Below are 25,792 nucleotides of genomic sequence, written 5' to 3' on the forward strand. Positions count from 1 at the left end.
GATCGCGCTAACCGACGCAAACAGCTGCACGCGGCGTAAATATTGGACTTGCGTGGGAAGAAAACGAGTCTCGGCGGCCGAGGAACGAAACAGGGAACGGGCGCGCTTTCTGCCTTTTCCGAGGGTATTTGTTTTGCTCTCGGAGTGGCGCCATATACGCGCTGTGCTTGGAAATTAAACACACTGCCCGGGGCGGGGGGGGGGCACCGGTGTTGAGTTCAACCCTTGCCTTCCGGCACTGCTGCGGCCGAGGAGCTGAGCGGGCAGTCACGTGTGAGTTGGTGGCTATAGGAGAACGGTATACGGGGAGGACTTGGGGAGCCTCGATATCCCAGGCTTCTCTACTTTTGTACACAAACAAGTCAGGCCGGCGAAAAGAGACGAGAACCCGCGCCGAACGGCGAGGATGTAGGCCCAAGGTCACCGCCAGAAACCCGGTGCCCAGTCGTTTACCGAAGCAGGCGCGAAAAATGCTCGTAGACCAAAAGCAAACAAAAAAGAAAGACGCGCGCAGACGGAAAGCGCCTGAGTTTAAGAATGAGGACGCAGAGAAAACAGAGAAGGCGGTGCGAAGGGCGCAAGGAACTTGTCACTGCGGATGCGCGCGGTTTAAAGAAAAAGAAATGAGGAAACGAGAGGGTATTAAAGCAGTCGCGAAAGCGGGACAGACTCGTGCGCAAAGACGTTTCAAGAATTCAGAAGCCGTTTCCTTTCTTTCGACTTTCGTGCATACGCCACGAAATTCCCGTGTCTCGGTTCGTTCATCGCAGTAGAATAAAAGAATAATAAGAGGGAATAAAAAGTGAAGAGTGCAATAAGGGAGGAAGCTCCTCGCCTAGTTTTCGCTCGTCTCCCGACACTTTCTCTGAGTGCCCGCGCGAGGACTATGTGGGTCAAGAGGAAATTCCACTCCATCCTTCCTTTGTCGCGTGTGCGCGCTCGCATGCGCAACTCGGAAACAAATAGAGAGGAGTGCCGAAAGCAGGGAGGGAGGTGGGCGCAGGACGCTCCACGAGACAAAGGCTGCCGCTGTACCGCTGGCCTCGGGTCCTGTGCCGGTGGCTGCCTCAGAGCCGAAATTTCTTCCGTTTCGGTTTAGTTGCTGTCATTCTCGAGCGCACGCGGTGGTCGTCTCTGCACGAGACTCCGCGAGCGACACGAAGGGAAGCAGAAATGCCGCGGATGCCGAGACTCCCGACAGAAATTCTCTCTCCGCTGTCTCCCGCTTCTCTTGGGAGGCGGATGACTGGAATCAAAAGGCGAGGAAGAACACGGAAACAATATTGTTGGACGAAAACTAAGGCAGCGGCCACCGGGCATCCCTGTCGCGTGCGCTGCTGTAGTACGAACGCGAAGCCGAGTCAAAACGCTCTGCTCAGGGGTGCAATGAAGGAGTAGGCACGGAAAAAAAAACGACAGAGGCTGAGATTTTGCGCACGCGGCGTGCTACACATTTTTCTTCGCCCCTTTCCTCGCTCCCTCCCCCTTTTTTTTTTACACTCTTACTCTTTTCAATTTTTTTTTCATTCGTATATGGCATCCGACAAATTTCAAGGTTAGAGCGTGAGCGTGCCGGGAGCGCTGTTTCTAACGTCGAGATCCAAGACAAACAGTCTTACTTTTTTTTTTTCTTCAACAAAAACATGCTTTATTTTTTTAGAGAAAACAAGCCGCGTTAATTCTAGGACTAATGCTTTGGCCTTTCTAGAAAGCCTAAGGTTAAAATTTGTTCGGCAAAATATCTTTTCAGAAGAAATAGGAAGCGTCACTTCGAAATGCAGCAAATTTAATTCTTCTGAGGAACACGTGAGCCGCGGGCAAGCCTTTTCGTATGGAACAAGAAATTTATACCCTCAGAAGTATGGCACGTTGCGACACTGAAAGAAACACTACGCTTACAGCATGCTGCCACATGAACTGTACGATTTCTTTTAGAGTTCAAAATGGGTGTGCGAACGAGACACGGACCCAGAAGAAATGGGCAAAGCATATGGCTCAGTATGTCTGCGCCGTGTCTTCTTCTGTTACCCTGTATCGTATGTGCAGTCATTACGCATTCGAATAACGTACCAACAGCACACCAAAAAGTATCCCTTCTCCGAGAAGGAAAATGTGTAATCTTTTTGGTTTGCCGTTGGCACGGTTTGGCTGTTTTGTTAAGCACAGAGTTTTTAAGTAGAGCTCAGTAAGGTGAGAAGAAAGTTCCCCTCTTCTGAAAGTTACCCCACTATCGCATTATCTCTGGAATTTGATGGCCGAGCATGTCCAGACACTACAGCCAAGGACTTGTGGTATCCCCGAAGCTCGAAAAGTCTGGAGAGGTGAGGACAAGGGAGTCCCTGCCCTTCCGAAAAATTGGAAAGTTGGTGTGCCGCAACTGCCAAAAAATCAAGCTTAAAAGCAAGTCCTGTGGCCCGAAGATATTTGATCGAGGCTGTACATTATGCGTTGAATCCACCACGGGCTCCGTATAAGGCTGGACTTAGTAGGCGTATATGCATGCCTTTTTCCTATCCGTTCCTTTAATGCGAGTAATTTAGCGTTGTTTATGCCGTTGACCTTACAGCAGACAAAGCGTTGCGCCACCGCCAGATTTTGGAAAGGGACCAAAAATAATTCACGTCTCTGGGCGAGTAAAAATGGCATAGGTGAAGAAATGCGGGCTAGCGAGGTGTTTCCGATGTGCTATTCTCGGAGTGTGTCTACTCTTTCCCTCGTCAAGCCACGGGTTGTTATGGTTTTACAACACAGTTCATCCTAGTTAGTTCATTTTGTTCTGGTAATAACACGAGGAAATAGAGGTGGGCCAAGGAGGCAAACAACAAGTTGAAAGCCTGCGAAGAGCACTGCAGCCTGATGACGTTTACGAAACGATCTGCGCATTCCACGAATATTCTGTGCGTGGCGGTTAATGCGTAACAGATGGGCAGCACGCAACAGGTGCTCGGCCTGCAGTAAATATGAGCTCAACAACGAATGTTACCGTTTTGAGTGCTGAGCTTGTCTCACAGCCCGAAAGCGGCTCACGGAGTAGCGCTTACGGAAAAGACAGAATCAACCTGCTCCCATGGAGAAGAAAAAGCCGAGGGAAAAGAGGACAAAAGAACCTGTCTATGCCACAACAATTAGCGCAGCAAACGTTCACAAAAGCTGCAAATGTGCTACAAAGTAAGAAAAAAATTAGCACCGGCATCCCCCTTATGTGCATAGTGCCAGGTTCGAAGACGGTTCGCTCTTCCGCCTGCGAACTTGAGACCATGCTTTCGACGAGCAGAGTAAGTTCTGCCCGGAACTACCGGACACTCAAGAAGCAGCGACGGCGAACTGTTGTGCCCACGCGGTCTTTGGAGAGGCACGGCCAAGGAGACCACGCACTCCAACGATTTGCTCCCGGAAAGACGGACCAAACAGCGTAGCGGACACGCATGCTCGGCGCCCTCCGCCGGTAGCGGGAACGCGCACGCCGGTCGAGGCCAGCAGGACGCGCGTGCCTCCGACGTGACTGTCCTCCGAAGGAACGCGCCGGAGGCTGTGTACTCACTGTGCGTCTGCGAGCCGCTGGTCGACACGGTCCTGCGCGCGTTGCTGCGTCTGACCGCGGCCGAAGAGCTGCCCCCGCTGGTGCCCAAGCTCTGCATGCTGCGGCGGCGACTGCCGGTGATGCACTGGCGCGCGTCGCGGTGCTCGAGTGGGTGCCTCCTCCCCTCCTTCCTCGCTCTATTTCGGTGGCCAGGGTGGTGGGGGAGAGGCCGCCAAAGAATCTTCGGGACTCTGCCAAGTGCAAAGGCCGGCGCGCCGACGGTGGCCCGCGAGAGCATGTGCGCCGCCGACGTGCACATGCCGCGCTTCGGACGCCACGGCGCGTGCTCCCTGCTCTGCATACGCACCTCTGCCAGCGGTTCTGTCGGCGCAGTTATTACTGGACCTCGGGGAGCTGCGCGCCGGTAGCGGCCGGGCTGAGATGCGAGCATTTTCCGCGCTCGTACCCCGATCCAGCGCTGCTCGTCGTACCAGCGGCATGGTAGCCCTAGCCAGCCTGGGTCCCGCCTCTGTCTCGGGCGAGCCGGTCAAATCACGACGATCTAAGTTCACTGTAGCCCGCCTCGAGGTGGCTGTCGCTCCGAGTACGCTTTTGAATAGTGGGGTTTAGAGCCCCGAAGCGATACACGGGCGGCGAGGGAGGCCGCGGCGGAGAATTCCGGACCACCTTCTTTAAAGTGCGCTGATATTGCACATCACGCAGGTGTTATTGTATTCCGCCTTCGTCGAAATACGGCAGCCGCGGCCTGGATCGAACCCGCGACCTTGGGATGAGCAGGCGAACTCCAAACCCAAGGAGCCACCACGGCGGTTCATACTTGTGGCGAGGAGCTTCCTCCCTTATTACTTTTTATTCTTTCTTTTTATTTCTTTTTCCTACTGATCTTGTCAACATGTGTGCGCTCTAAATTAGGCAGCCACGTTCTAATTATAACGACAAAGAAGCTGGAATTTTTTGATGTGGCCTCTGAGCGGTGTAAACGCAAGGGTCGCTCTGAATGTAATGCCTCCTAGTTACATATTTCCTTGTACACTGCAACAGAAAAAAAAAAAAAACGGCGCGACAATTTCTCATAGTGAATACTATCACCTGCAGCAACCTATTTCTTGACATAGTCTTCATCATTGGCCTTGCATTTTCACGAGCGATGGACAAGAGCCTCTAGCTGCGCCGCGTCTGTAGAAGCTGATGTCAACGGTGGTGGTCAAACGCTTCAAATCGCACGCGACAGCATCGTTGCTAGGCAAGTGCCCCCGGGTATTAAATTTTTCATTGGTCTCAAAACATCGAAGTCAAAGGGTGCCGAATGCCGCCTACATCGCGAGGGCGACGGGGCAGTCCAACCAAGAGCGGCTGCACTTCACGTGTACGGCCTTCAGACTGATATTGGATTTGGTGTAACCATATTGCAAAAGAAAACGCACACCTTTATAAATAAATTACTCGTGGGAGCGAGGGTAAGTCAAGCGCTACATGCATTTGAGTATACTCGTAGGTGGTGGTGAAAATTACATTACCGTAAAGAAAAGGAAAATGATTTGCTAGAGATCCGCGGTTATGATTAAATGAGCTTTGGTGCCTAATGTCTGAGTTATCGGCGTAGCGCAGATCAGAAATGTTTTATGTATATAGTAACAACGTCCTGCGATGATCGCACACAACTTGTTATGTATGTTTTTCCGAGGGAGTGACTGATTAACAGTTTACCTATTCACGTTCATTTATCCGATGCCGAGGCCATTCTTATACGCACCGTTGACCTTCGCGCCTGTTTTCGCCTATTATAATAAATGCAGGTGCCGCAGGCGTTGAGATAATCGAAGTATAGAGGCAACTCGGAGAGGTTCAGGCAGAATGACCCGTGTTACATATGCAATAAATCGTCCAAGGAGCGCTCTCTTGTCTTTCATCAGTTCAACGCAGCTAACTAGCCAAAATAATATCGCGATATGTTTGCTACTAACTGTCGACGTCAAGACACCCTCTGTCGGGAATGAGTCGGCTCCATTGAAATTGCAAGCAGCCTTCTTCGGCAGTGAGCTACATCGAGAACGTGGTCTTTGCAAACATGATTCTGTTCCTTGAAGCGTGCGCTCACAAGGACTAGATCTTGGCGGCGGGAATACTCGATCCTGTCCTCTGTGCTTGGCAAAAGCTATCATATATAGGGCTCTTCGAGAAAGGAACGCGAAAGATCCTCGTACTAGCTCGCTGTTCTGATAAAAGAAGTGCGACAACAGCAAAATTTAATGCGGAAGAAAGAAATGGTAAGAGACGAATATGCTTCGATTGTCTCTGTTTGCACTCCTGAGAGCGCCGATCACAGCTCTCTAAGCACTCGTTCAGCAGAGCAGGAGTTTCACTCTTTCACTGGGAACGGTGCCAGACGGCGAAGAGCTTGCGGGTGGCCATGCGACCATTAATTTTCCGCCAGTGGGGCGAAATAAGATTAAAGCGATACATTAAAACTTTATGCCCGTGCCAAAGACAGACACATTCTCAAAATGAACTCGGAAGGGCGTGGCGTTTCGTTCCATACGGAGTGTGTTTATCGTGTTGTTTTGAGCATAGACTCGAACCGCCCCGTGAAACCGGCAGAGCAGAAACATTCGATGGGCCACAAAAGCAAGACAGGATAGCCATAGCATACGGCGAAAGAAAACAGAATACCCTGCGGCGCGTGAGAGCGGGCATCTAACAAAAAATGAAGGAAATAGAGTTAGTGACAAAACGAAACTAAAGAGAGAAAAGGATGCTCAGGACATCTCTTCCTAAAACTCCAAGTGCAGCGAGCATCAACAACGACATCGGCATTTCAATGGGCGCCCCACTTTATGGCCAACGTGCCATCGTCGAGTCAGGACGAAAATTCAGAGAGGACCCCCGTTCCTCCCGCCAGGGAAATAACGGTACAGCGGCGTCCTTCATTATCAAAAATTCTGTCACGCGCACGTGGCTTACTACTCGCCCCGAAAAGCGCGCCTTTTGAAATTCCGTGGCAGCGTCGTTTTTTGATAAGCCCCGATCGGCCAACAAAGGCGAGGACAACAATGTCGCAAAAAAAAAAAGAGAAAAGAAACGAATCTGGCGCGCAAGCGTCCCCGCGGCTCTCGCGCAATCCGCGAAAGCAACAGCGCCGCGCTCGTGCACTGGGAGAAAGTTTGGACGTGTACGCGCATCGAAAACAGAGCAAGTGTGATGAGGGCGAGGAGAGGGTGAGCGACGCGGCGCCGAAACACGGAGCGCGCGGTTCGCGCGCGAGTGGAGGCGAAGAGCCTCGGTGGGAGCGCGCACTCGCCGAGTAATGTATAAACTTGGCCGTTTGGAGGAGCCCAGCGAGGCCCATTGTCTCCCCCCCACCCAGCGGGCTCGCGGAGCGTTTATTTTTTCACTCGGCGGCGCGTCAACCTCGTTGGCAGCCGGCCCGCGCGGCCAAATGAAAAGGCACGGCGATAAAATGAACACTCGAGAGCACAGCGAGGCGGGGGAGCCCCAATGTGTCGCTTTTACAGGGGCACTGGAGCGTACCGCTCGCGAGCGCGCGCGAAATCTCTCCCTTTCTCTTTCTTACCCTTCCCTCCCTCCCGTTGCGCGGGGTCTCCCTTTCCCCCTCTTTCCGCACTTCTCGCGCGCCGAAGCCTGGGCGCTGTTGACCGAGTGAAAAACAACGAGCTCCGAGCTTGAAAAATGACGTCCACGCGCTCTTTTTACAGCGCTGCGCTTCCTTAATGCTCCCCCGCGCTCAGTCGCTGCGGGTCAGGCTCTACGGTGACTGCCGGCCGCCTGTCTCAACAGCTGGGGCTCGGTTCTCCGTCAGTATCGCCGTCGACGGCTCTGTGGAAAGCTAATAGGCTGTATAACGGAGCACCGGCCGCTTGTAGCTTTGACAACCGAGAGCGACCGCGACCCCGTGAAGCGATTCGAAGCAAGCATGCCAGCTAAGCGCAATCACCCCTGGCAAGAGGTGACCGCTACTTCTGCTCACCCCGGACACGCATATCACCAAGCACCACCCACCCACTGCAAGTTTTGCGCTGTATATGCGCTGTACAACTGCATTTTCCGCTTCATTATCTCTTTTAACAGCCACCGTCTGGAACGACCTAACCCACCACGTCGCTGCTGCCACCTGCGCGTGATTATTCATTCCAGAAATGAGCAAACTGAGCGGGAAAGCCACTATGCAACACTACCCCTTAGGCAATATCCCAGAATGGGGATCTTTGGGAAATAAATGAAATATAAATGAAACTAAAGACAATGTACCGTATCTCACCCGCTTTTCCACTTAAATCCAAGCTTCCCATGTCTTTTCTCAGGCAGAAAGTAAACGAACCAGAACAACAAAATGTCATATGTAATCACGAAAATTGCAAGGGCTAGAATGCACGATTTCTTCAGGATGTAAAGTGCAGCTACAACTTTTCTATTCTGGTCCAAATGAACGCGATCGCAGATCCGCTACCAGTGTGTATTTAGAAGAAGCCTTACTTTTTTTTTTTTTTTACTTGAGGGTTGTAAAGTTGCTTCAGCACGCCCTTGCATCTTTCTATCATTGTCGTAGCAGGTATTAGCTTAATGTACGTGTACAGTGTGGACATAGGCGCCATTAATGAATGCTTTCTTTTGGAAATCTTAGCATACACTTTGGGCGGAGCAGCTCGCTGTAAATGTTCGTCTAAAAGAGGTGGCCTGGTCACTTGCGGGAAACGTGGCTCGGTCTCGGTAGCTGCGCGACAGAAGAGATACCACTGTCCATGATGCGATACGCTTGGCTTCTTCACAAGAAGACAGAGGTGCCGTATTTACAGAAGCTATCTTACACCAGATCCTTCCGTGATCGGCAGGCGCATGAGCTCTATAGCTATTCGTCACTGGCGAAGCTACAGAAGCTGAGTCATGATAGTCAGAGGTCTTTGATCACACCGTTTTTAAAATTTCGCTGTGAGACAAGGAGATTTATGCAGATCGTTTTCATTAGAGTCTTCTTAACTGTATTTGCAAGGATGCAGAATTCAAGGCGAAATGGCTCCCAAACACGTAGTGCGCCACGTAGCCCGTCTGAGTGCCTCATGAAGGTACAGGAAGTTTCTCTTTTCAGAAGAATGAGTTGCCGTCACAAGTGCTACCGAGAAGGGGGTTTAACTGCGATGACTCATTAGGCTTTTGTAATAACGACCAGCAAGTTGCAGGCACCAGTCCTACAAAGACTGCAGCAGCTGTTCCTCAGAGTTATTATACTTCGCTCTTCTTAGCCTGCAAGCGACGTGCGCCTTCGTGTGCAAATTCTGTTATCTTGTTATCCAGTACGATCTCTCAACTCTGTAACACACTCCTAGTTTTTAACTTATTTTTTAATTTCAGCTCTACCTCCCAAGTCGCTTTTTTTTTTTCCATTTGTGTTACGGCTTAAATCTAATCATTAAGCGCCGCATTATAGAGTTCTAGTTCTTAATTTCCTATTGAAAACAAAGCCGCCATACAAATTATGAAAGTTAGTCTAGTAGTCTGGTGTCGTTTGATTAAGGATAAAGAAAGATGATGAAACGTTTCCTGGTCTTCATCACAACGCCGTGAAAAACGGAGGTTTATAGCCTATCCTCCGCGTCTTTCATGGAGTGAGAACTAGCTCTGCCATGGAAAATTAAAGGCAATTTGGAGTGCACTTTTTTTTTTTTTTCAAAACGATCCCACAGTATGTCTTTGACAAATGCGTTCTTATGATATCATAATGCTCCTAACCAGACGCTGACATTTTTGTCTCAGCACTTCATACGCAAACCATAAAAACTAATTCTTTGAGCCCTTTACAAAGGCCTTGTGTACGCGCACAGGATGACATAAAATATTGCGGACTCTAAGAGCATACAGGTCGTCACCATATGAATAGAATTCCACAAATTCTTGTCCAAGCTCTTCAAAACGCACTGCTTTAACTGTGAAGACGTAAGTTAGCGAATACGTGAAAAGCAATTACTTTAGCTATATTAAATGACGAAAACCAAGATGTCAGTGAGGCAGCTGCGTAACTACAAGCAACCCTGTGAAGCTGCAGTTTCAGGAACCACGCTACTTTTCTGAAGCGTTGGTCTTCAGGCTCTAAAAAGAGGGAGGAAGATACCTCTACAGAGAGAAAGAAATCGTGCTAACTGAAACACTTACAGCGTTACGACGGCAGGAAGCCTCTGATGTGCTTAACCGGAACTTCCCGGTATGTGTGCAGAGGTTGAACAGCATACGGCTGGCGCGAGCCAGTGACCGCAGCCACTGGAAAGCGGGTGCGGGGTAATACTTTATTTCGAGTCGCGGTTAACGCCCCATTCCTCGCGCCCTGCGTACGCACGACTGCGAAATATTGTACATCGTTGCACGACCCCTAAGTGAGTGGGGTGCCGTAAGTTTTCTGGCGGTTGTATCCCTGTATTTCAAGAACGTAATCGGACCTCTCAAATGATTCCTGACGCGAGAGAAATGCGTCGTGAAATCGCGCGAAATGGATGGATGGATAAGGCTGAACCCTTTAATTCTGGCTGCGGATCACACCACCTAGCCGTGACTCGTAAAAATTCACTCTTGCCTTGATTTTAGCCACTAGTAAGGTAACCTTCGCTTGTTTATTTCTACCCGTTTAAAATCTATCCTTCCTACACTGTCCTTAAACTTCAATGCTTTGAATAAATCAGCCCAATTGCTTTCAAATGTTGGGTCAAGCTCTTTAGAGAAAAAAAAGTATCACGAGTTCACGCGTTTTCTCCTCCTCTCCATGCGCACCGCATAACGTGTATGTTTCGTGGTACTTGACTCGGTACGTCTTAGTCCGCAATACTCCCGTCTTGGTATCGAACAAAAGAGCTTTTCCTAGAATTCTCGTAGATATTTTCTTTGGAAATTTCCTGCTTAAACGTTACGTATGTTCCCAGTGCCGATTTCGTCTGAAGCCCTGTTTTCCAGGGACCCCTCTCTGTTTCTTTAACCTTTTTCCTAACCGATAAGTGCGGATTTACTGCTCCCCCTCCCCCACTTCCGACTGCTGTCCAAATATTTGCTTGTCAGTTTTCTAGTTCGCTTTCTCCAATTTATGTCCACAATCCTCTTGTACATTCTAACCAGTACACCTCTATGAGAGTAAAAAGGGAGTAGAGTTGTCGTCTAGCGCACACCCTTTTATGAAAGGGGGTGCACTAGAGGACAGCTTTACTCCCTTTTTTACTCCTTTTTGTTCAGAGTGTACAAGTAAGTGAAAACTTTTTTTGCCCACTGCTTTTCCCCCATTTCTCTCAATCGCTCCTCATATTCTATCTTACTGCTGGCTTCTCTGCTCTCGAATGATGCTCATCCTATGTCTGATTGTACCCCCTGATTTGGTGTATTGGCATGTGCTCCAAAAACAAGCCTACCTATACCGCGCTGCTTGATTTCTAACCATGCTTGAACCTCTGGTCTCATGCACAGGACAGCATTGGCCAAAGTCCGACTAGGAACCATCACCCTTTTCCGGATCCTTATTACCACTTCGCACCTATTGTAAATCCGCAATGCCCTATTTTTCATGACGCCTTAATGCCTGCTACCTTTAGTCTTTACATATTTTTTCATGCTCCGTTAGATACTCAGCACCATTATTTATCCATAGTGCAAGATACGTGTACTTATCCACTACCTCTAGCGTGACCTCCTGACTCCTCTGCTAGCCGCCCTCATCGTTAAAAACCATGACTGCCGATGTTTCGCTGCTAAACATCAGGTCTAATTTATCTCCCTCTGTACCGCAGATGTCCATCGACCTCTGCAAATCTTCCTTGTTGTCAGCAATTAGTACTACATAATTCGAGCACATATGCTCTGGTAATGACTCTTCAATCCATTCTCCTTGGTTAAAAAACAAAACAAAAAACGGTTGAAGCCTATTCCGGTCCTCTCTAATTTGATCTCTCATCCTTGTAGGCACAGCCAAGGGCGTCCGCAGAATTTTTTGCAGGGGGGGGCCCCGTTGGTGCCCCGGGAGGGGGGGGGGGTATGTTCGTAGCAAAAAGGCGCTATTTGCGGAGTAAATTTATTTATTTATATATAAATAAAAATTAAACAAAATGCACACATGAAAGAAAAATTACAAACAGCAAATTAAAGCGCGGCTAGGAGAGGTACATTGGAGTTTATCAACGAAGAAACAACTAAAATTAATAAAAAATGCAAAAAGATGCTATATCACTTCGTGGAGAAGAGTGCTCAGTCTTCCTGCATACGGGTTCTCGACTCACCCGGATTGATGACCAGCACACAGCACAATATGTTCGCAAACACGCAACTACAGTCACTCAGTCAGTCTTCCTTGAACAGCAACTGTAGGCGCCTCGGATTTTTCTGGGCGAATTGCGTAATTACACGTGTGATAAATTCACTTCTGTGCTTCATTACACGCTCTCGGTGCACACTCATCATACACATTGATTGGAAAAACTGTTGAACGCGTACGTTGAAAACAAAAGATGACTATATATACAACGAAAACTTATTTACAAGATAAATGCACGCTCGCAGCTTCATACACCTCGCTCCATCTTGCTTGCGCATCCGCACAGTCGAGCAACCCCACACACACTGCTCGCCGCTCGTCGTTTTCTCGTCCGCTGTCTTGGTTGTTCTCAGCTTCGCTGACAACCGGCCACTAAAAACACCCAAGCACAAACACAGAGGCGCGCACACGTGCGAGGGCTTACTTGCCGCAGTATCCCCGAATGCGCACTTTGGGGGTGAAAGGAACGCCGCGCAACTTCCGAGGGGAAGGGACACTCGCCACTCCGGTCGGAAAATTTGTTTTTGTGTTTTTATGGGGTTCAGAGCCCCAAAACGACTCAGGCTATGAGGGATGGAGTAGTACAGAGTTCCGGGTAATGTCGACCACCTGGGTCTCTTTACCATGCACTGACACGCACAGTACATGGGCGCTGTTGTGATTTGAGGCCCAGTCAGAGGTGACAGGCGAGCCAGGCAGGCGCCATCGGGCTGCGTTGACCAAAGGCGCTGGTTTTCACAGAAGACGCAAAGAACGCTGGTGTGGGGGCGCCTCGGGAGACTGCGTCGCCGTGAACAAAAGCAGCTAATCCCCTTTGCCGGAGATTCTGAAAGCGGCGCTTCTACCGAACTGCGCTACACGTGGATCGGAGGAGACAGCGAGCGGCGGCGGCGCCAACTCATCGCCCGCTTGCCCCTGAGCAGCCCGACAAAGCGGGGGTGGACACGGCTGATTTGTCCTTCCCTCCTTAAGAATTCATCGGTGACCGGCGTAACGACATAGGCGAAAACAAGATGCCCCGTGCACTGTCTGCCTCCGTGTCGCTATCTCTCTAGAGATCAAAGAAACAGACACCCATCTCAAGGCGGCTCGAAACACATGCTCGCCGGTGCCGCTGTATGTCTGGAACAGGTCGCCCTTCAGTAGAGCTAACGATGGCGTGGTTTGAAAACGGCGGAACGACGCACGCCCGGACGCGGCATTTCGCAGATATGACCATGCGGGGCTGCTTTTACCCTTTTGACTGAGCGCACCACCGCCCCTGGTGTGCGGCCATCACTCACGGTTCGAGTGAGTGATTTTCCAGGGGGGTGCAACCACCCCCCCCTTGCCCCCCCCCTCCGGACGCCCATGGGCACAGCACGAACAACAAAGGTGACAGAGGACACCCTTGCCAAAGCCCCCGCTGTATCTCTAGAGGCGCTCTGATGCATTTTTTTAATTTTATGAGCACTTTGTTACTTTTATAGACGTCTTTTAAAAGATTAGTCACTCTATCTTCCGCATCTAATGCGTCCAGTATGTAACACAAACCTTAAATAACACTGCCGTAGGCTCGCTTGATATCCAGAAATCCTAGCCATAGGGCCTGTGTTTTCAGCAATCTCGATACACTGCGTCAGTGAGAACAGATTGTCCTCTAACCTCCTTTGTTTCCGGAACCCATCTTGTAGCGCCCCTAGCACACCTTCCTTCTCCTCCCACGTCTGCAACCTGTCCTTTTTAATCTGCATCACCACTCTGTAAGCCACTGGTGTCACTGTTATGGGACGGTAGTTGTTTATGTCAGCTTTGCCCCCTTTCCCTTAAGTATTATGCTCACCCTGCTTAGTCTCCATCCATCGGGGCTTTACCATCCATTAGCATGTTGCTCACTACCTAAATGAAATAAAATAAAACCGTCCCCTATGCTTCTTGGTTTCGGTGACTGTTGGCTTCCGTCATGTACCTCTCTTAGTGTTTGCTTAGATTTTGGGTCCAAGTTCTGGAATACCATCCGGTCGTGTCGACGTACTACTAGGAACCTTCTTTTCTGCCCTTTCCCACTTTCTTCGTCCAAGCGGAACCACTGCTGTAACCGGTCTATTACGCGCAATATTTTTTACCTTCTAAAACTTTTCTTTCATCATCGTTCCTATATGTTCCATTACTTCATTCCCATCTAACCGAATACCTTGACCTGTCCTAGACTAGTCTTATTACTCATGTAGTTCAGATGCTTCCAAAATTTCTTAGCTGCTTTCTATCCGTTTTATTTCCCTTTCACAACCATTGGGCTAAGTTTCTTCAAATTTTCTCATTAATTCAATAGGATGCTTCCCGTCTAGTTTATGAAGGTAACGCATTTTCTGTCTACTTCAGTTTCAGGTTACCCACTTTCTTGGAGTATATGTGTTCCCTGGAGGCTTCCTGATTTTTCTCTATCTTTTTAACCTCCTCATCCCACCAGCTTTCGGGTTTGCGTCATATCCCTTTTGGACTGACTCGGACCTTAACAAGCTCTTCCTCAAATAATCGGGTTAAATTTGTGTCAGTCCATTTTGTTTCAGTATCCTCAGAAATTACTTTCTCAGTTTCTTTGGTTGCTGCTTCCAACTGCTTTTCCGAGTAAAACATCCCGTCTGCTTGTTCATCTTGCCTCGTTCCTACATTTTCATCTCTTCTGAAGCTCATATTGCTACGTTTGTGCTCACTACCCACACTTCTCGAGCCATATTGATCTATGTTCATTACCCTTAGCCTATTACATATCCTATGTGACATAACTGCATTACCTATAGTCGAGTGCAGAATATGTTCATCTCATATTACGAGCCCTTCACACTTCTCAGCACTGGTACATACAACTAAGTGACGCCTTTCACACATGTCCAGCAGCATTCTAGCTGTCGAATCTGTGTACTCATCCATATCTTCAATGAGCGCATTCATGTCACCTAGCATAACTATCTCTCCCTCTCCTCTTAGCTCATCAAAGGGGGGCGGAATAAGGGCGCCCTCTGCCACCTTTGTAACCTCGAGTGCGTTTGGGATGATGTCCCTCATTTATTTTTCTTTCGTTTTGGCTTATGCCTAACACGATGAACACCAGAATGGCGTGTTGCCTACGATTCCAGTGATGGGCAGCAAATCTGCTCACTCCATTTTGTTCCCACCTTTGTCACTCTGTGCTTGTTTTAGCTGCATGCAATGAAATCTCAGACATATTATGGTTACTTTCTGAGATTGATATTTCTCGTTCTATTCTTGTTTTCTGTGAGCGCGGGCGGAAAAGGGACTGGGGCACTTGAGATCTGAGCGTTCTTGAATGCGCGCTAATACGATCTATTGCGGACCGAAAAGGCGCGTAGTGAATAAATAATACGCGCACTCGGACGGAATCTCGGCGGCTGGCGTCCTCCTCTTCGGAGCGGGACAGCCCCGCTCGGCCGGGTGGTGGGGCCGACCTGCGCCAACTTTTTGACTGACGGCTTGTCAGGGGAGGCGGCGGCGCGGTGGTCATTTTCAGACACTGATGGAGTGGGTCTCCCGGCTGTGACAAAAGGATGGGCCGCGCGCCCGCAGACCCCGGGCCCTGGTTCGCTTTTCATAACAGCTTTCACACCCATCTTCGTAGCGGGCGATTAAATTATGCCCCCTCGATCATGTTTTGCTTTGGGTCGCAGTCACGGTTTCCGCGGCGAAAACTTGGCGCGTTTTTTTTTTTTTTTTTTTTTTACCGCGGTATCATTCTGCTGTGCTATATCTGCACGCCGTGACGATGCATTTGCGCTCTATGCGTATATGCGAAAATGGTATGTCAGGCCACGAGAACCAAATATTCGGCGTTTTGTGCGCGTTGCTCTATAGCCTTCCCATTCAGAATGCAGGGAAGAGAATTGTGTTTTAGTGCGTGTTGAAGGGGGGAAACCGACCAGAAAAAAAAAAAATGTTATTTGTAGAGGGGCCCAGAATTTCCAGCACTGATGCGCTGTGGCATGAATTTGAAACTTATTCTCCTGAGGGAAAGGGTACACAAGTTCCGAGCATGCGCGCCGCAGATAGAGCACGCAGGCACGCATCGCCTTCGGCTTATGATACATCTCCCTTTCTTTCAAATGACAAACTAAAAATAGCTTTAACGTTCCACTCGTACTTCGTAACACTGTTCAGCCATCAAAAAGAAAAGTTTGTTTGCACAGTTCTGAAGGTTTAGAGTTCCATCCCGGAGCCTGCACAAAGTTGTCACCATATCCCAAACGCTGTGGTGCTCTTCTTTCGCGCCGGGATCTTCTTGGCGCTGATGGCGGTGTCGAGGGTGTAGCGGTGGTTGCGCTTTGAGCGCATGGTTGGACCTGGCAGGGTATCTCGCAGCTGTCATCCGGCATGTGGTCATCAGTAGGTTCGATGCTGAAAGGCTCAGCCGTCGCACGGAGGTGTTGTCGATTGCGTCGCAAAACACGACCATCTTCGTTGGCAACCTGGTGTGACCTTGGTTGAGGAGTTGCTTTAAGAACCCTGGCTTTTGGTGACCAACTGTCTCTTCGTGCTCTGACAGCCTGGCCTTCTTGGAGCAGAGGAAGACAACGTCTTGGGGATCGGTACTGTTTATGCTGTCTTACCGAGTTGCTTGGAGCTTCGTTGAAGTCTGGGAGCGGTGTCCGAAGTCGCCGCTCCTGAAGTAACTCTCCAGGCGACTGACCGCCTTCTAGCAGACTGCTTTTCGGCTGCGGCACCAGCAATCTGAAGATATCGTGCCTCCAATCTACTCATCATTGTATCATCACACCTGCAAGATTTTATCCGAGGTAATACGTCTCAATTGTGTGTAATCTCGACACATGGCATACAGGGGCTCTCTCGCTGTAGAGCTGACGAAGCTTCTCTCCAGAAAGGACGCTGCGCAACTGCTCAGCGTGTAAGCAGTGTCTGCAAGCGTTGGGGCCTAAGCACCTCAGGGACAGGTTCACAAATTGGTGGTAGACTCCGTATGCAAGATCGGCTTGCGGATAAGCTTAGGGCTCAGCTATCGTCTAACTGGCTAACTTCGAAACGAAGTTCCGCTCGAGCACGCAGGAAGTATAGTAAGAACAACTCAGTGAATTAAGATGCTGAATTGCGTAAGCTATCGAATGCATGACAGAACGTATATGCATACTTTTCATGCATCCAATATATTTCAGGAAGAGCTTGTAACGCAGCTTCTAATGGATGCGAAGACTCCTTTTCGATGCCGGGAACGGTCAGCGCTCTACGGAAAGAGCAATGAGCGGTCAAAAGGGATGTGTCGAAAACTGGCGCCAGAAAGTCTGCTGCACTGCGATGCTGGGTGAATTTTGTGGGGAGCGCTGTTCGGCATATGCCACACGTTTTAGTGCGTCTGCCGTGTCGGGACCAAGGTCAAGGACACACATTGGGCCATTTGTCATGTTTTTTTTTAACGCATCGCAGCCGACGATCCATCAATTTGATTTTTTATAGTCGTGGGACGATTACAGAACCACGCGAAAAATGACCTTTTTTTTTGTCGCATTAGTGCCATCGAAATGTAGAACATGAAATCGACTTAGTTTAAGCTTAGTTCCTATGTTCTTCCTCGTAAAGCCGTGATGCAGTGGTATGGTCTTGGGGGCTGACGTGATGGGCCAACCCGAGGTACGCCGGTTATTCAATAAAAAAGAAATTCTCAGAGCTTTCCAACTACACCCTCCACAATATAATAAAGTACTGATGTGACGTCCGAGCAGACACGGGAAGAAAAAATGAAAAAAATTTTACGCCCAATCTTCCTCAGTGTGAAACAGCAAGAAGTGTATCATTTTTACGTAATACAGGCACAACGTTTCCACACAGAGGCCCTAGCTTATTTTCTTTTTTTATCCTTTTTTTTCATTCATTTCCCTCTCCTTCCGAAACAATGTCTACAGCTAAGCAAAGCCTTCAAGTCAACATTGACGCGAATCACACAATCGTTCGCGCAAAACTGCTGAGCTGCTGAGATCCTCTACTGCGCTGCGCTCGGATGATGCGCCGCTCGAGATGTTCTTCCTCAGTGGACTGCAGACTTTAGAGAACTCGCACGGTAGACCGCCATTATGAGCCTACTGTTTCGTCAAAATTCCACTTCAGCCAAATGATCGTTTACGCAACGGAAAAGTACGGCAAAAGTGACTGCAAACCGAACTGACACTCTCTCTTGGCCATAATTTTTCACGCTAGTGGAATAAACACAACAAATGGTACACAGCCGAGAAGAAACAAGACACAAAAGCAAGGACTGGTGTGCGCCTATACTGGCATCCTGTTCCCGTGACCCTGCTCTTGTGTCTTGTTCCTCTCGGGCTGTGAACTTTCTCGATCACTAGTTCAGCCTTGCTTCCATTCTGTTTCTCAGTAGCATCGGCATGTAACATTCTTGCACTTTCATAAATGACGTGATGGATAAAAAAAGGCCTCAGTGGGGTGTAGCGGGCAGTGCCTCCGGATTCCGACACAGCCGCAACGACTTCGATTCCTAGCAATTCATTTATTTCCCCCTGGGCCATATTCCGATTTGCTCGCCATACAACGCCGTAAACGCTACAAACTGCTTCTCATGCAGCCGCCTATGCAAAACGATGCCTAGCAAAAGCGCGGCGAACGCTTCAGGTTCCACTGTTCGCAAATCGGGTGGACCGAGAGCATAACGTGCGCTTCACTGCCAAACACCACACGGCACGGCCATTGTGTTCGGCAGTGCAGCTGCTCACCTGACGAGAGCGCTTCCCCTGTTCCCTTCTTCGACGTGTCGCAATAAATCGCCGCGTAAAAAAAGAAAAAAAGAAAATGCTTTCTGTGAACGTCCTCGAAAATTATCCGTCTTGTCACTGCAGCTCATTGCAAGGGTAGCAACGGTCTCTGCTAGTAGAGTAGCGGGGTTGACTTCTCAGTTGCCGTCGATGTTTCACGCACATTTCTCCGAAACTTCTCTCAGCGTTTCTTTCGAGCGCACATTCGGCGACCGCTCCTGTAGAAGAACACGTGGTCCAACTTCGCAGCCGCATAGTTCGTTCTGTTGCTCCGTACGTGTTTCGGCTCACCCTCAAAGTCAGCAGTACCGAGTACCGAGGAGCAGGAAGAAAAAAAAAACAGAAACAAAAAGGTGGCCGCCAGAGTGTACGAAGGATAAAGGAATCGCAAAGAGCACTGGAGCTGCCCGGCTCGAGACGCCGCAGCGTGTGCTGGTGCCTGACTCGGCGCTCCTTTCAGGGTCTGAGTGACGCGTCTGCAGCCCCGAACAATGGCAGCAGAAAAACAAACTGGTCGCCGGGAGCCTTCGGCGCTGCGCGGAAGGAGACTCGTGCGACTCGCAGTGACAGAGAAGAATTCGTTTCGCTGGACGTCAGCAGAGACAGGGACCGTCGCCAGCCGTCGGCTCCGTGAATGGGGAGGAGAGTTTGACGCACATACCATTCGCGCGTGCGACAAGCTATTGCGCCAATGGTGCGTTAGTCCGGAAGGAAAAGACGCCGGGCAAAAGAAAAATACGTTGCCCCATCTGTCTTACCCAGCAAACACACTGCACTTGTATTTTGCCGTGCGGTCCATTTATCTTTGTTTCCACGACGATACCGTTGTTTTGATAAGCCTCTTGTTGGGAAAATGCTACATCGAACCTTGGCCGGGCGTTTGTCTGCGTCGTGCCGAAGGACGAATAGCACGCTGGATTGCCTTCGGTGGAGTGCTATAAACATGCGCTTGTATATGACCGTTCAGAAAAGTTTATGGCTTGTTTTTGACGAGTCTATACGGACCTAATGTCCGCCAAGACAGTAGATATATTTTTTTCTCCGGCTCATGAAACATTGAGCGGTTGCAGTGATCCGGCGCGCACGTGCTAGACGTCACTGTTGATTTTTAAAGCAATTCTTTCTGTAAAATATTTCAAATTACGACAGTCAGCTTAAGGACACTACGTATTACAAAGTCAATAGTGATCAGACTTTTCATTTTTTTCTTGCGTCTCTTGCGTCTTTCATAAAACCAAACGCCGTTCTGGTCCGAAACAAGGGTGCTACAGAGGTCAGATTTTGCAATCTGCAGGTGAAAATTGATGATAATAAGCTTTGCGTTCGAAAGGAAGTTGTTTCCTCACCGTTTAAAATTAAATTTCCACCATGCTGCACACTATTATGAAGGCTCTTTGCAGAGTGTCGCACTCCAGTGGAAGGACATTGAAGCCATCTTCATGCAATGCTTGTAAATGGCTGAATTTTAGAGAGATTGAAACCAGTTCCAATTTGTTGAGTGAATGCTTTTGAACAGTGCCCGCATGAGTTGCGGGCACGGAGAAGTTGCGCTGATACCACTTTTAAAACACGCGGGCTGGGCGTGTGTGTCACCGGTACGACTTTACATGATTGTTTTGATAAACGGTGCACTCCCACGATGCGCCTGAGACCAGGGGTCGCTTCTGTTTATCAGACCCAGCTCTCTCGCCATCCCACCAAATATCTCAGCGCCTGACGCGCGACGCGGCATAAATACGTGTGCTCTGCAAAGAGTGGATGTGGTGCGATATATAGTGAGCTGCTAACTGACATTTAACCAAGTGCGTGCCGCGGCTTATTCAGAACTTCGCGGTTTCGAGCGTGAGCGAATCTCTTCAAATTCCTGCACGGTCAAGAATTATCGTGCGCCATAAATGCGGGCACGAACAGTAGCTTTAACTCTGAATGTAGTGAGCAAGGCGCAAAGCAGGACAACAGAGGTGCAAACGAACACACATGCGCTACGAACAAGCCAGTGTTTTAACGCTGTGAAAAACAAACTTACTGAGTGCGAAACGGACTAAACATATAATAGCAGAGGAAAGGAAGAAAGCAGGACGCAGGAAGCTGTCGCTGGTTCACGAGTGGTCGAACAGACTCAAAGAAATTTTTTTACTTTGTAAAGTTTATTCATCGAGGAAAAAAAAAAATGACGGCTAAGTTTATGCACAGAAACCGAACTGGAGTGAAGCACTAACGTGGCGATCATGGCACAAGGCTACGCCAGCAGTGCTCAGCAGTACATTTCCCCGCATATTAACTGAGAATCACGCGAAACTTTCAGCCTCTCTCAGCCATTCCATGCGTGCGACTCGGGGCTTCCGACCGGTGTTATGATGCGAACTGCGTTCGCCTTCGCTCGGCGTTGCTAATTTTCCAAAGCGCATTGAAGCATGGGCCCCGTGAGTAGCTAGAGTAGCTCAATATTTCGAAGGGAAAGGAACGCTAGTTGTTATATTTATTCGTTTAGTTACCTGCCCCTATCCCAGGAGGCTCCTTTCAATGAAAATCTCTTCGCATCCAAGGGAAGTGCAAATTCTTCTAGATTTGCTCGGCCTTCTCTTTCTCTCTCTCTCCTTTTTAATTGCTTCTGCGCGCTTGTCCTCGAACTTCCCCAGTGAAGTTAAAAAAAAGTAAAGCACCAACGTCAAGCGGGCTCACAGAAACGCGCCGGCAACGGTGGCAGCATGAAAGCGGAGAGTTAATCAGGAAGTTCTCCGTGCTCGGCTCCTAACCGGGCGTCGTCGAGCGGCGCGTAACCCGAGAAACGGAAGAGGAAATTTTTCGCCGCTGCCTGGCGCGCGCGAAGGAAACTAGAGAGCGTTCAGCCCGCCCGCGCTGAAGGAAGACTGCTGTCGCGAAAGGACGGCTATTCCTTTTCTTTATACATCATAAGATGACGAAAGGAGAGAGCGAAAAGACAGAAAGGAAGCACAGGTGCCGGGAAAATGAATTCCAGCACAAAGATGAACAAAAAGCGTTCTCTCTACTTCGTCATCGGCAAAAATACTTGCGCCGCGTGATGCCTTATTTTGAGCCCGGAAGCCGCAGCTAATCACTTTGCCACGAAGCTCTATACGCGAATGCCAGCCATTTCCAACTGCAGGAAGGTGGAGAAGGAGAGTAGAGCACGGACGGAGGGAGTGCCGTCGAAGACAGCCGATGGCTCTTTCGTAACACCCTTTCACGAATCCCGCAAAAGTGTTCGCATCAATTTCGTCTCGAATGATCGTTTCCTTTTTGTTTTTGTTTTTCCCACCTCGTTTCACTTAGAAGCCAATGCAATGCCACTCTATTAATTTTCATACCGCCGTGGCGAAAAGCAGTGGAAGCGACCTTTCATGCTCATACGCCGGCGGAAAAAAGCCGCCGAGTTACAAAAGAGGCCTCGTCTCGGGCATGTTAGCGCTCAGCCACTTCGTAAGAGCATGCCTTTGGGATTATTTTGCTCGCCCGGCCCCACGCGAAACTGTCGTCGTCGTTTTGTCATTCTTCCGTCAGAGCGGCCGCTCGCGCATTAATGGACTGCTGGAGGCACAGAGTGCTCGGCTCCGTGCCCCTGTGCCGCGGTGTCCCATTACTGAAGTGGGACCTAGAATTGAGGAGCTTACAAGAGCAAGGGCTCGGGGCGCGCGTACATCGTGCTTCGCGTGGCTTCGACGAGTCAGTTCACTGTCCGCCCGGCTACGCGATATCTTCAATTAAGATTATGGGCAGCATCTGAGCCGTATATATCATGCACGTGAACGTCGAGGTAAGGCCGCTATCAAAGGCGCGCCAACAAATGTTCTCGGAGACCTCGTAAAAACGCCTTGTCAAAAGTGCACCCATTACAGCAGACACGGTCTCAGCAAAAACTCTAATTTATTTCAGCGTTACACGAGCGCTGATATGCAATATCGCGATACTTTCTGCTGTTGCTCCTAGTGCGACGTCTAAATGGGTAACAAGCTTTAGTTTTAGACAATTTCGCAAAGATGGAGTAAATGACAAAAAAGACATCGTTATGAAACTTATGGCAGCCTGTCTGCGTTTTTTTTGCCCCGCCATGTCTGCCAAATATTTAACTTCACTGCCGTTAATAATCGCAACGGTATCTGCCGGTTAAACAAGATTGATAAAGAAAACGCTGACGTTCTGAGGCCCGTGTCGTGCGATGAAAGCACGTCCTGCCCTCCACGGTAAGACGAGAACAACATTGCGCTTTATGTCAGCCACGTGCAGACAGGTGATGTAATCTGTACGAAGGGATTGGTTGCCCTAATCAATTTAAACTGCAATGTTTTAAAGTGATCTACAGATGCTAGAGCAATCTCACAGCTCACGTTCGCCTGACAAAGCTGTATGAGAGTGTTCCGGTAGCAACGCCCAATTACGTAAATGAAGAACTGGTAGTCTTCTCCTCTACAACAGCAAGATGGCGCCCCAGTTGAAGAGCGGGAAAACTTAAATCCCTCATCCCGCCTCCTCGGTACCATCCCCCGGTTTGCTGGCGAGAGTGTGAAAACTAATTTCATGCGTGGTAGAATGAATGAAAGAGGGCCGACGCACAAGAAACGAAATCAAATAAGCACGTCCAACAAGCCCGATCCCTGTCGACGGTTCTGCACGCATCACAAAGCACACACACACGTGCTCTCCAACGCCTATAAAAGGAGGGCAATGCTATGCGAAAAGCGAAAGCCTGTACCGGGTGAGTGGAACACAAGCACCCTTCCGAAGTGTGCAGAACAACGCAGACAGAGCGAAAGAACAACAACAAAAAAAGAACCAGGAAACAAGTACCAGAGCAGAGTCATGGCAAACAAACTAGAAAACTAAACATGGGACGAGCGCGATCAAAAGGCGGACGCGGAGGCTCTGTCGGAAGCCCGAGAACTGGCGCAATTTGAAAGGGGCCTCTGTCAGCGGCTTTTGTGCGCAAACTCGGAAAGAGGGGCGGCCCGGATTAAAGTGCGGAAAAGGAGGGGTGGTTACGAGCGCCGCTGGCCTTGCGGCCTCCCGTTTCAAGGACAACGGGACCGTAGAGGAGGCCGGCCGAAACGGATCGAGCGGCGGCGAAAAAGAGGTGTTCCCACGCGGCCGCTCAAACAAGCGTGCCGCCGCAAATCGGAGGTCCGGAAAGCGCTCCCGGTCGCATCTTCGGAGCTCCCTAACGAGGCGGATAAAAGGGATTTATTTTTCCATCTTCGGCAGGCACAAGCGGCACTGAGAGACGTCGCGGCACGCAAACGAGCCCGCGCGCCTGGCAGCGTCGAAGGCCGTCCGTAAACTCGGGTGATTATCATCGTCATTTGTCGCGTGCGCTTTGTTCGGCGCCGAGGAGAGAACAAACGAAAGAGCGCCGGAGCATAGCCCTGGGAGACTTATTTACGCAGGCAGCTGGCGCGCAGCGTGATCGAGATTCTATACCCCCTTTTATGACGATTCCGACGACGCGAAAAGAAAGCAGCGGAGGAGAAGACCTACTGCGCGGCAGGGATCAAGCCGAGATAGTATGCGGCGGAGCAGTAAATGATCGGGGCCTAAAGACGAAGACGCCGAGAAGGGGAAACTTGGAAAGTGCGCGCTTCATTCTTCCCGCAGTAGCACTTCCTTCTCCTTTCTTGTTTTCGAGGAAGGCCATCGCCGACGCGGAGAATCGGGGACGCTATTCGGTGCCACTCGCAGCATTACCCCGGCACAGTGCCATTGTGCACAGGGCACAGTGCCGGGAGGCATCAAGAAAGCGGTGGGGCGCGATATAACAAGCGCGCAGGGAGAAGTTGCGTGGGGGGCAATGGGGGTTGGAGGAGAGGGTGGGTAGGAAGAGGGTGAGGGTTCCTCCTCGGCCAGGCAGGCGAGTTCGGCGGCCCGGACACACCTGGATCCTTTGCGCGTTGGAGGCGTTCCCCCGCGGACCGCCACCCCTCCGCGGCCGCAGTCTTGAGACGCCCGGAATCACAGCCACGCCGAACATCGGCCGCGCAGGCCGGCGACCAGAAATAGATTTAATAAGAGCAGCCGAGCAAAAACCTGGCCATCCAGGCACGCCGACAGATCCCCTAATCTTCCCCGGACGAGGCCGCACCGACCCCCGAGCACAACGAGCACGTTGGTTGAGCGCAGTTTGTTTGGTTTTGACCCGGGCGGCCGCTGGGCTCCCTCGAGGAGAAAGGCTCGCGAGCTGACCACCGCGATTACGCGCTGGCTTTCCCCTTACCGCGCAACGCGAGCCGGCTCCCGGTCCTGGGCTCTGCCCTCCTCGGAAAACAACCCAGGGAGAGAAAGGCGACGACATAGAGGCCTCGACTGCGACGTCTTTCAGCCCGTCTGTAGGCGGCCGCTCAAAAAATTATATATGTTTGAACCGGCCTATTGTTCGTGAAGACAAGAAAGAGGGGACAGCGCCTCCGGCCCCTTTTCTATGAGACATTAAATAACTAACATCTTCGAAATAGCTTGTTTTGTCTCCGGCTTGAAATGTAATATACCCTTCTCCTTTGCAGCTGTGCAGGAATTGCGACATCTAAGACGGAGGAATCTGCAGAAACAACAGCTTTCCTCTTTCCTCAAAGCTTGCACGACGACGCCCAGTAAAAAGAAAACCACCCAGTTTCCTGCCCCTGCGAAGCGTGCTTCACCTTTAGTAAACAACGCTTGATGAGAAGCGCACTCGGGAGAAAAATGTCTTGCGTACGACAGAGCGACGAGGAAAGATCGGCAGCTCAGGAAACATAAAGCACACACACAAAAAAAAAGCAAATGGGTCAGAAGAAGAACTCATAAAATTATGATGGCTTAGGACAACTACTGTGCCTATCTGTCATCTCCAGCGCGAACTGCATTGCCTTAGTAAGCAAGTGGAAGAAAAAAACAACCAAATCCCGCCTGTGGGATCCGAACCCACGACCTCCGAATTTCGCATCCGGGGCTCTGCCAAGGAGCTACGGCGGCGGTTGTCCAATGTTCCACATTCGGGAGTATTTATATGAAGTGTAACCGAACCTTGAGAGTGTGGACCAGCGCCACCCTCGTTCATTGCGGCGGACGTAGTACGTCCTGCATTACGGCGACAGTCTCGCTGGAACGTGATCGAACGGTGAAGGCGGACGCTGTCTGAGAGCCCTCTTATGCTGTCTGTGGCATCAAGACATCTCTGCTTTCTTATCAATTAATTTTCACCCATAA

At 49.9% G+C, this 25,792-nt stretch overlaps 1 protein-coding gene and 1 pseudogene across 1 annotated transcript in view; both read right to left on the reverse strand.

Moving 5' to 3' along the window:
• The window catches only part of LOC149350010 (Kv channel-interacting protein 4-like), a 425,036-nt gene that overhangs the window by 53,087 nt on the left and 346,157 nt on the right, over positions 1 to 25,792 (reverse strand). The window lies entirely within an intron of this gene.
• Positions 10,133 to 11,255, reverse strand: LOC149350012 (uncharacterized; annotated as a pseudogene).

Source organism: Amblyomma mixtum, chromosome 3 (assembly GCF_055824585.1).
Source record: "Amblyomma mixtum isolate Tamu chromosome 3, ASM5582458v1, whole genome shotgun sequence".
Lineage (NCBI taxonomy): Eukaryota > Metazoa > Arthropoda > Arachnida > Ixodida > Ixodidae > Amblyomma > Amblyomma mixtum.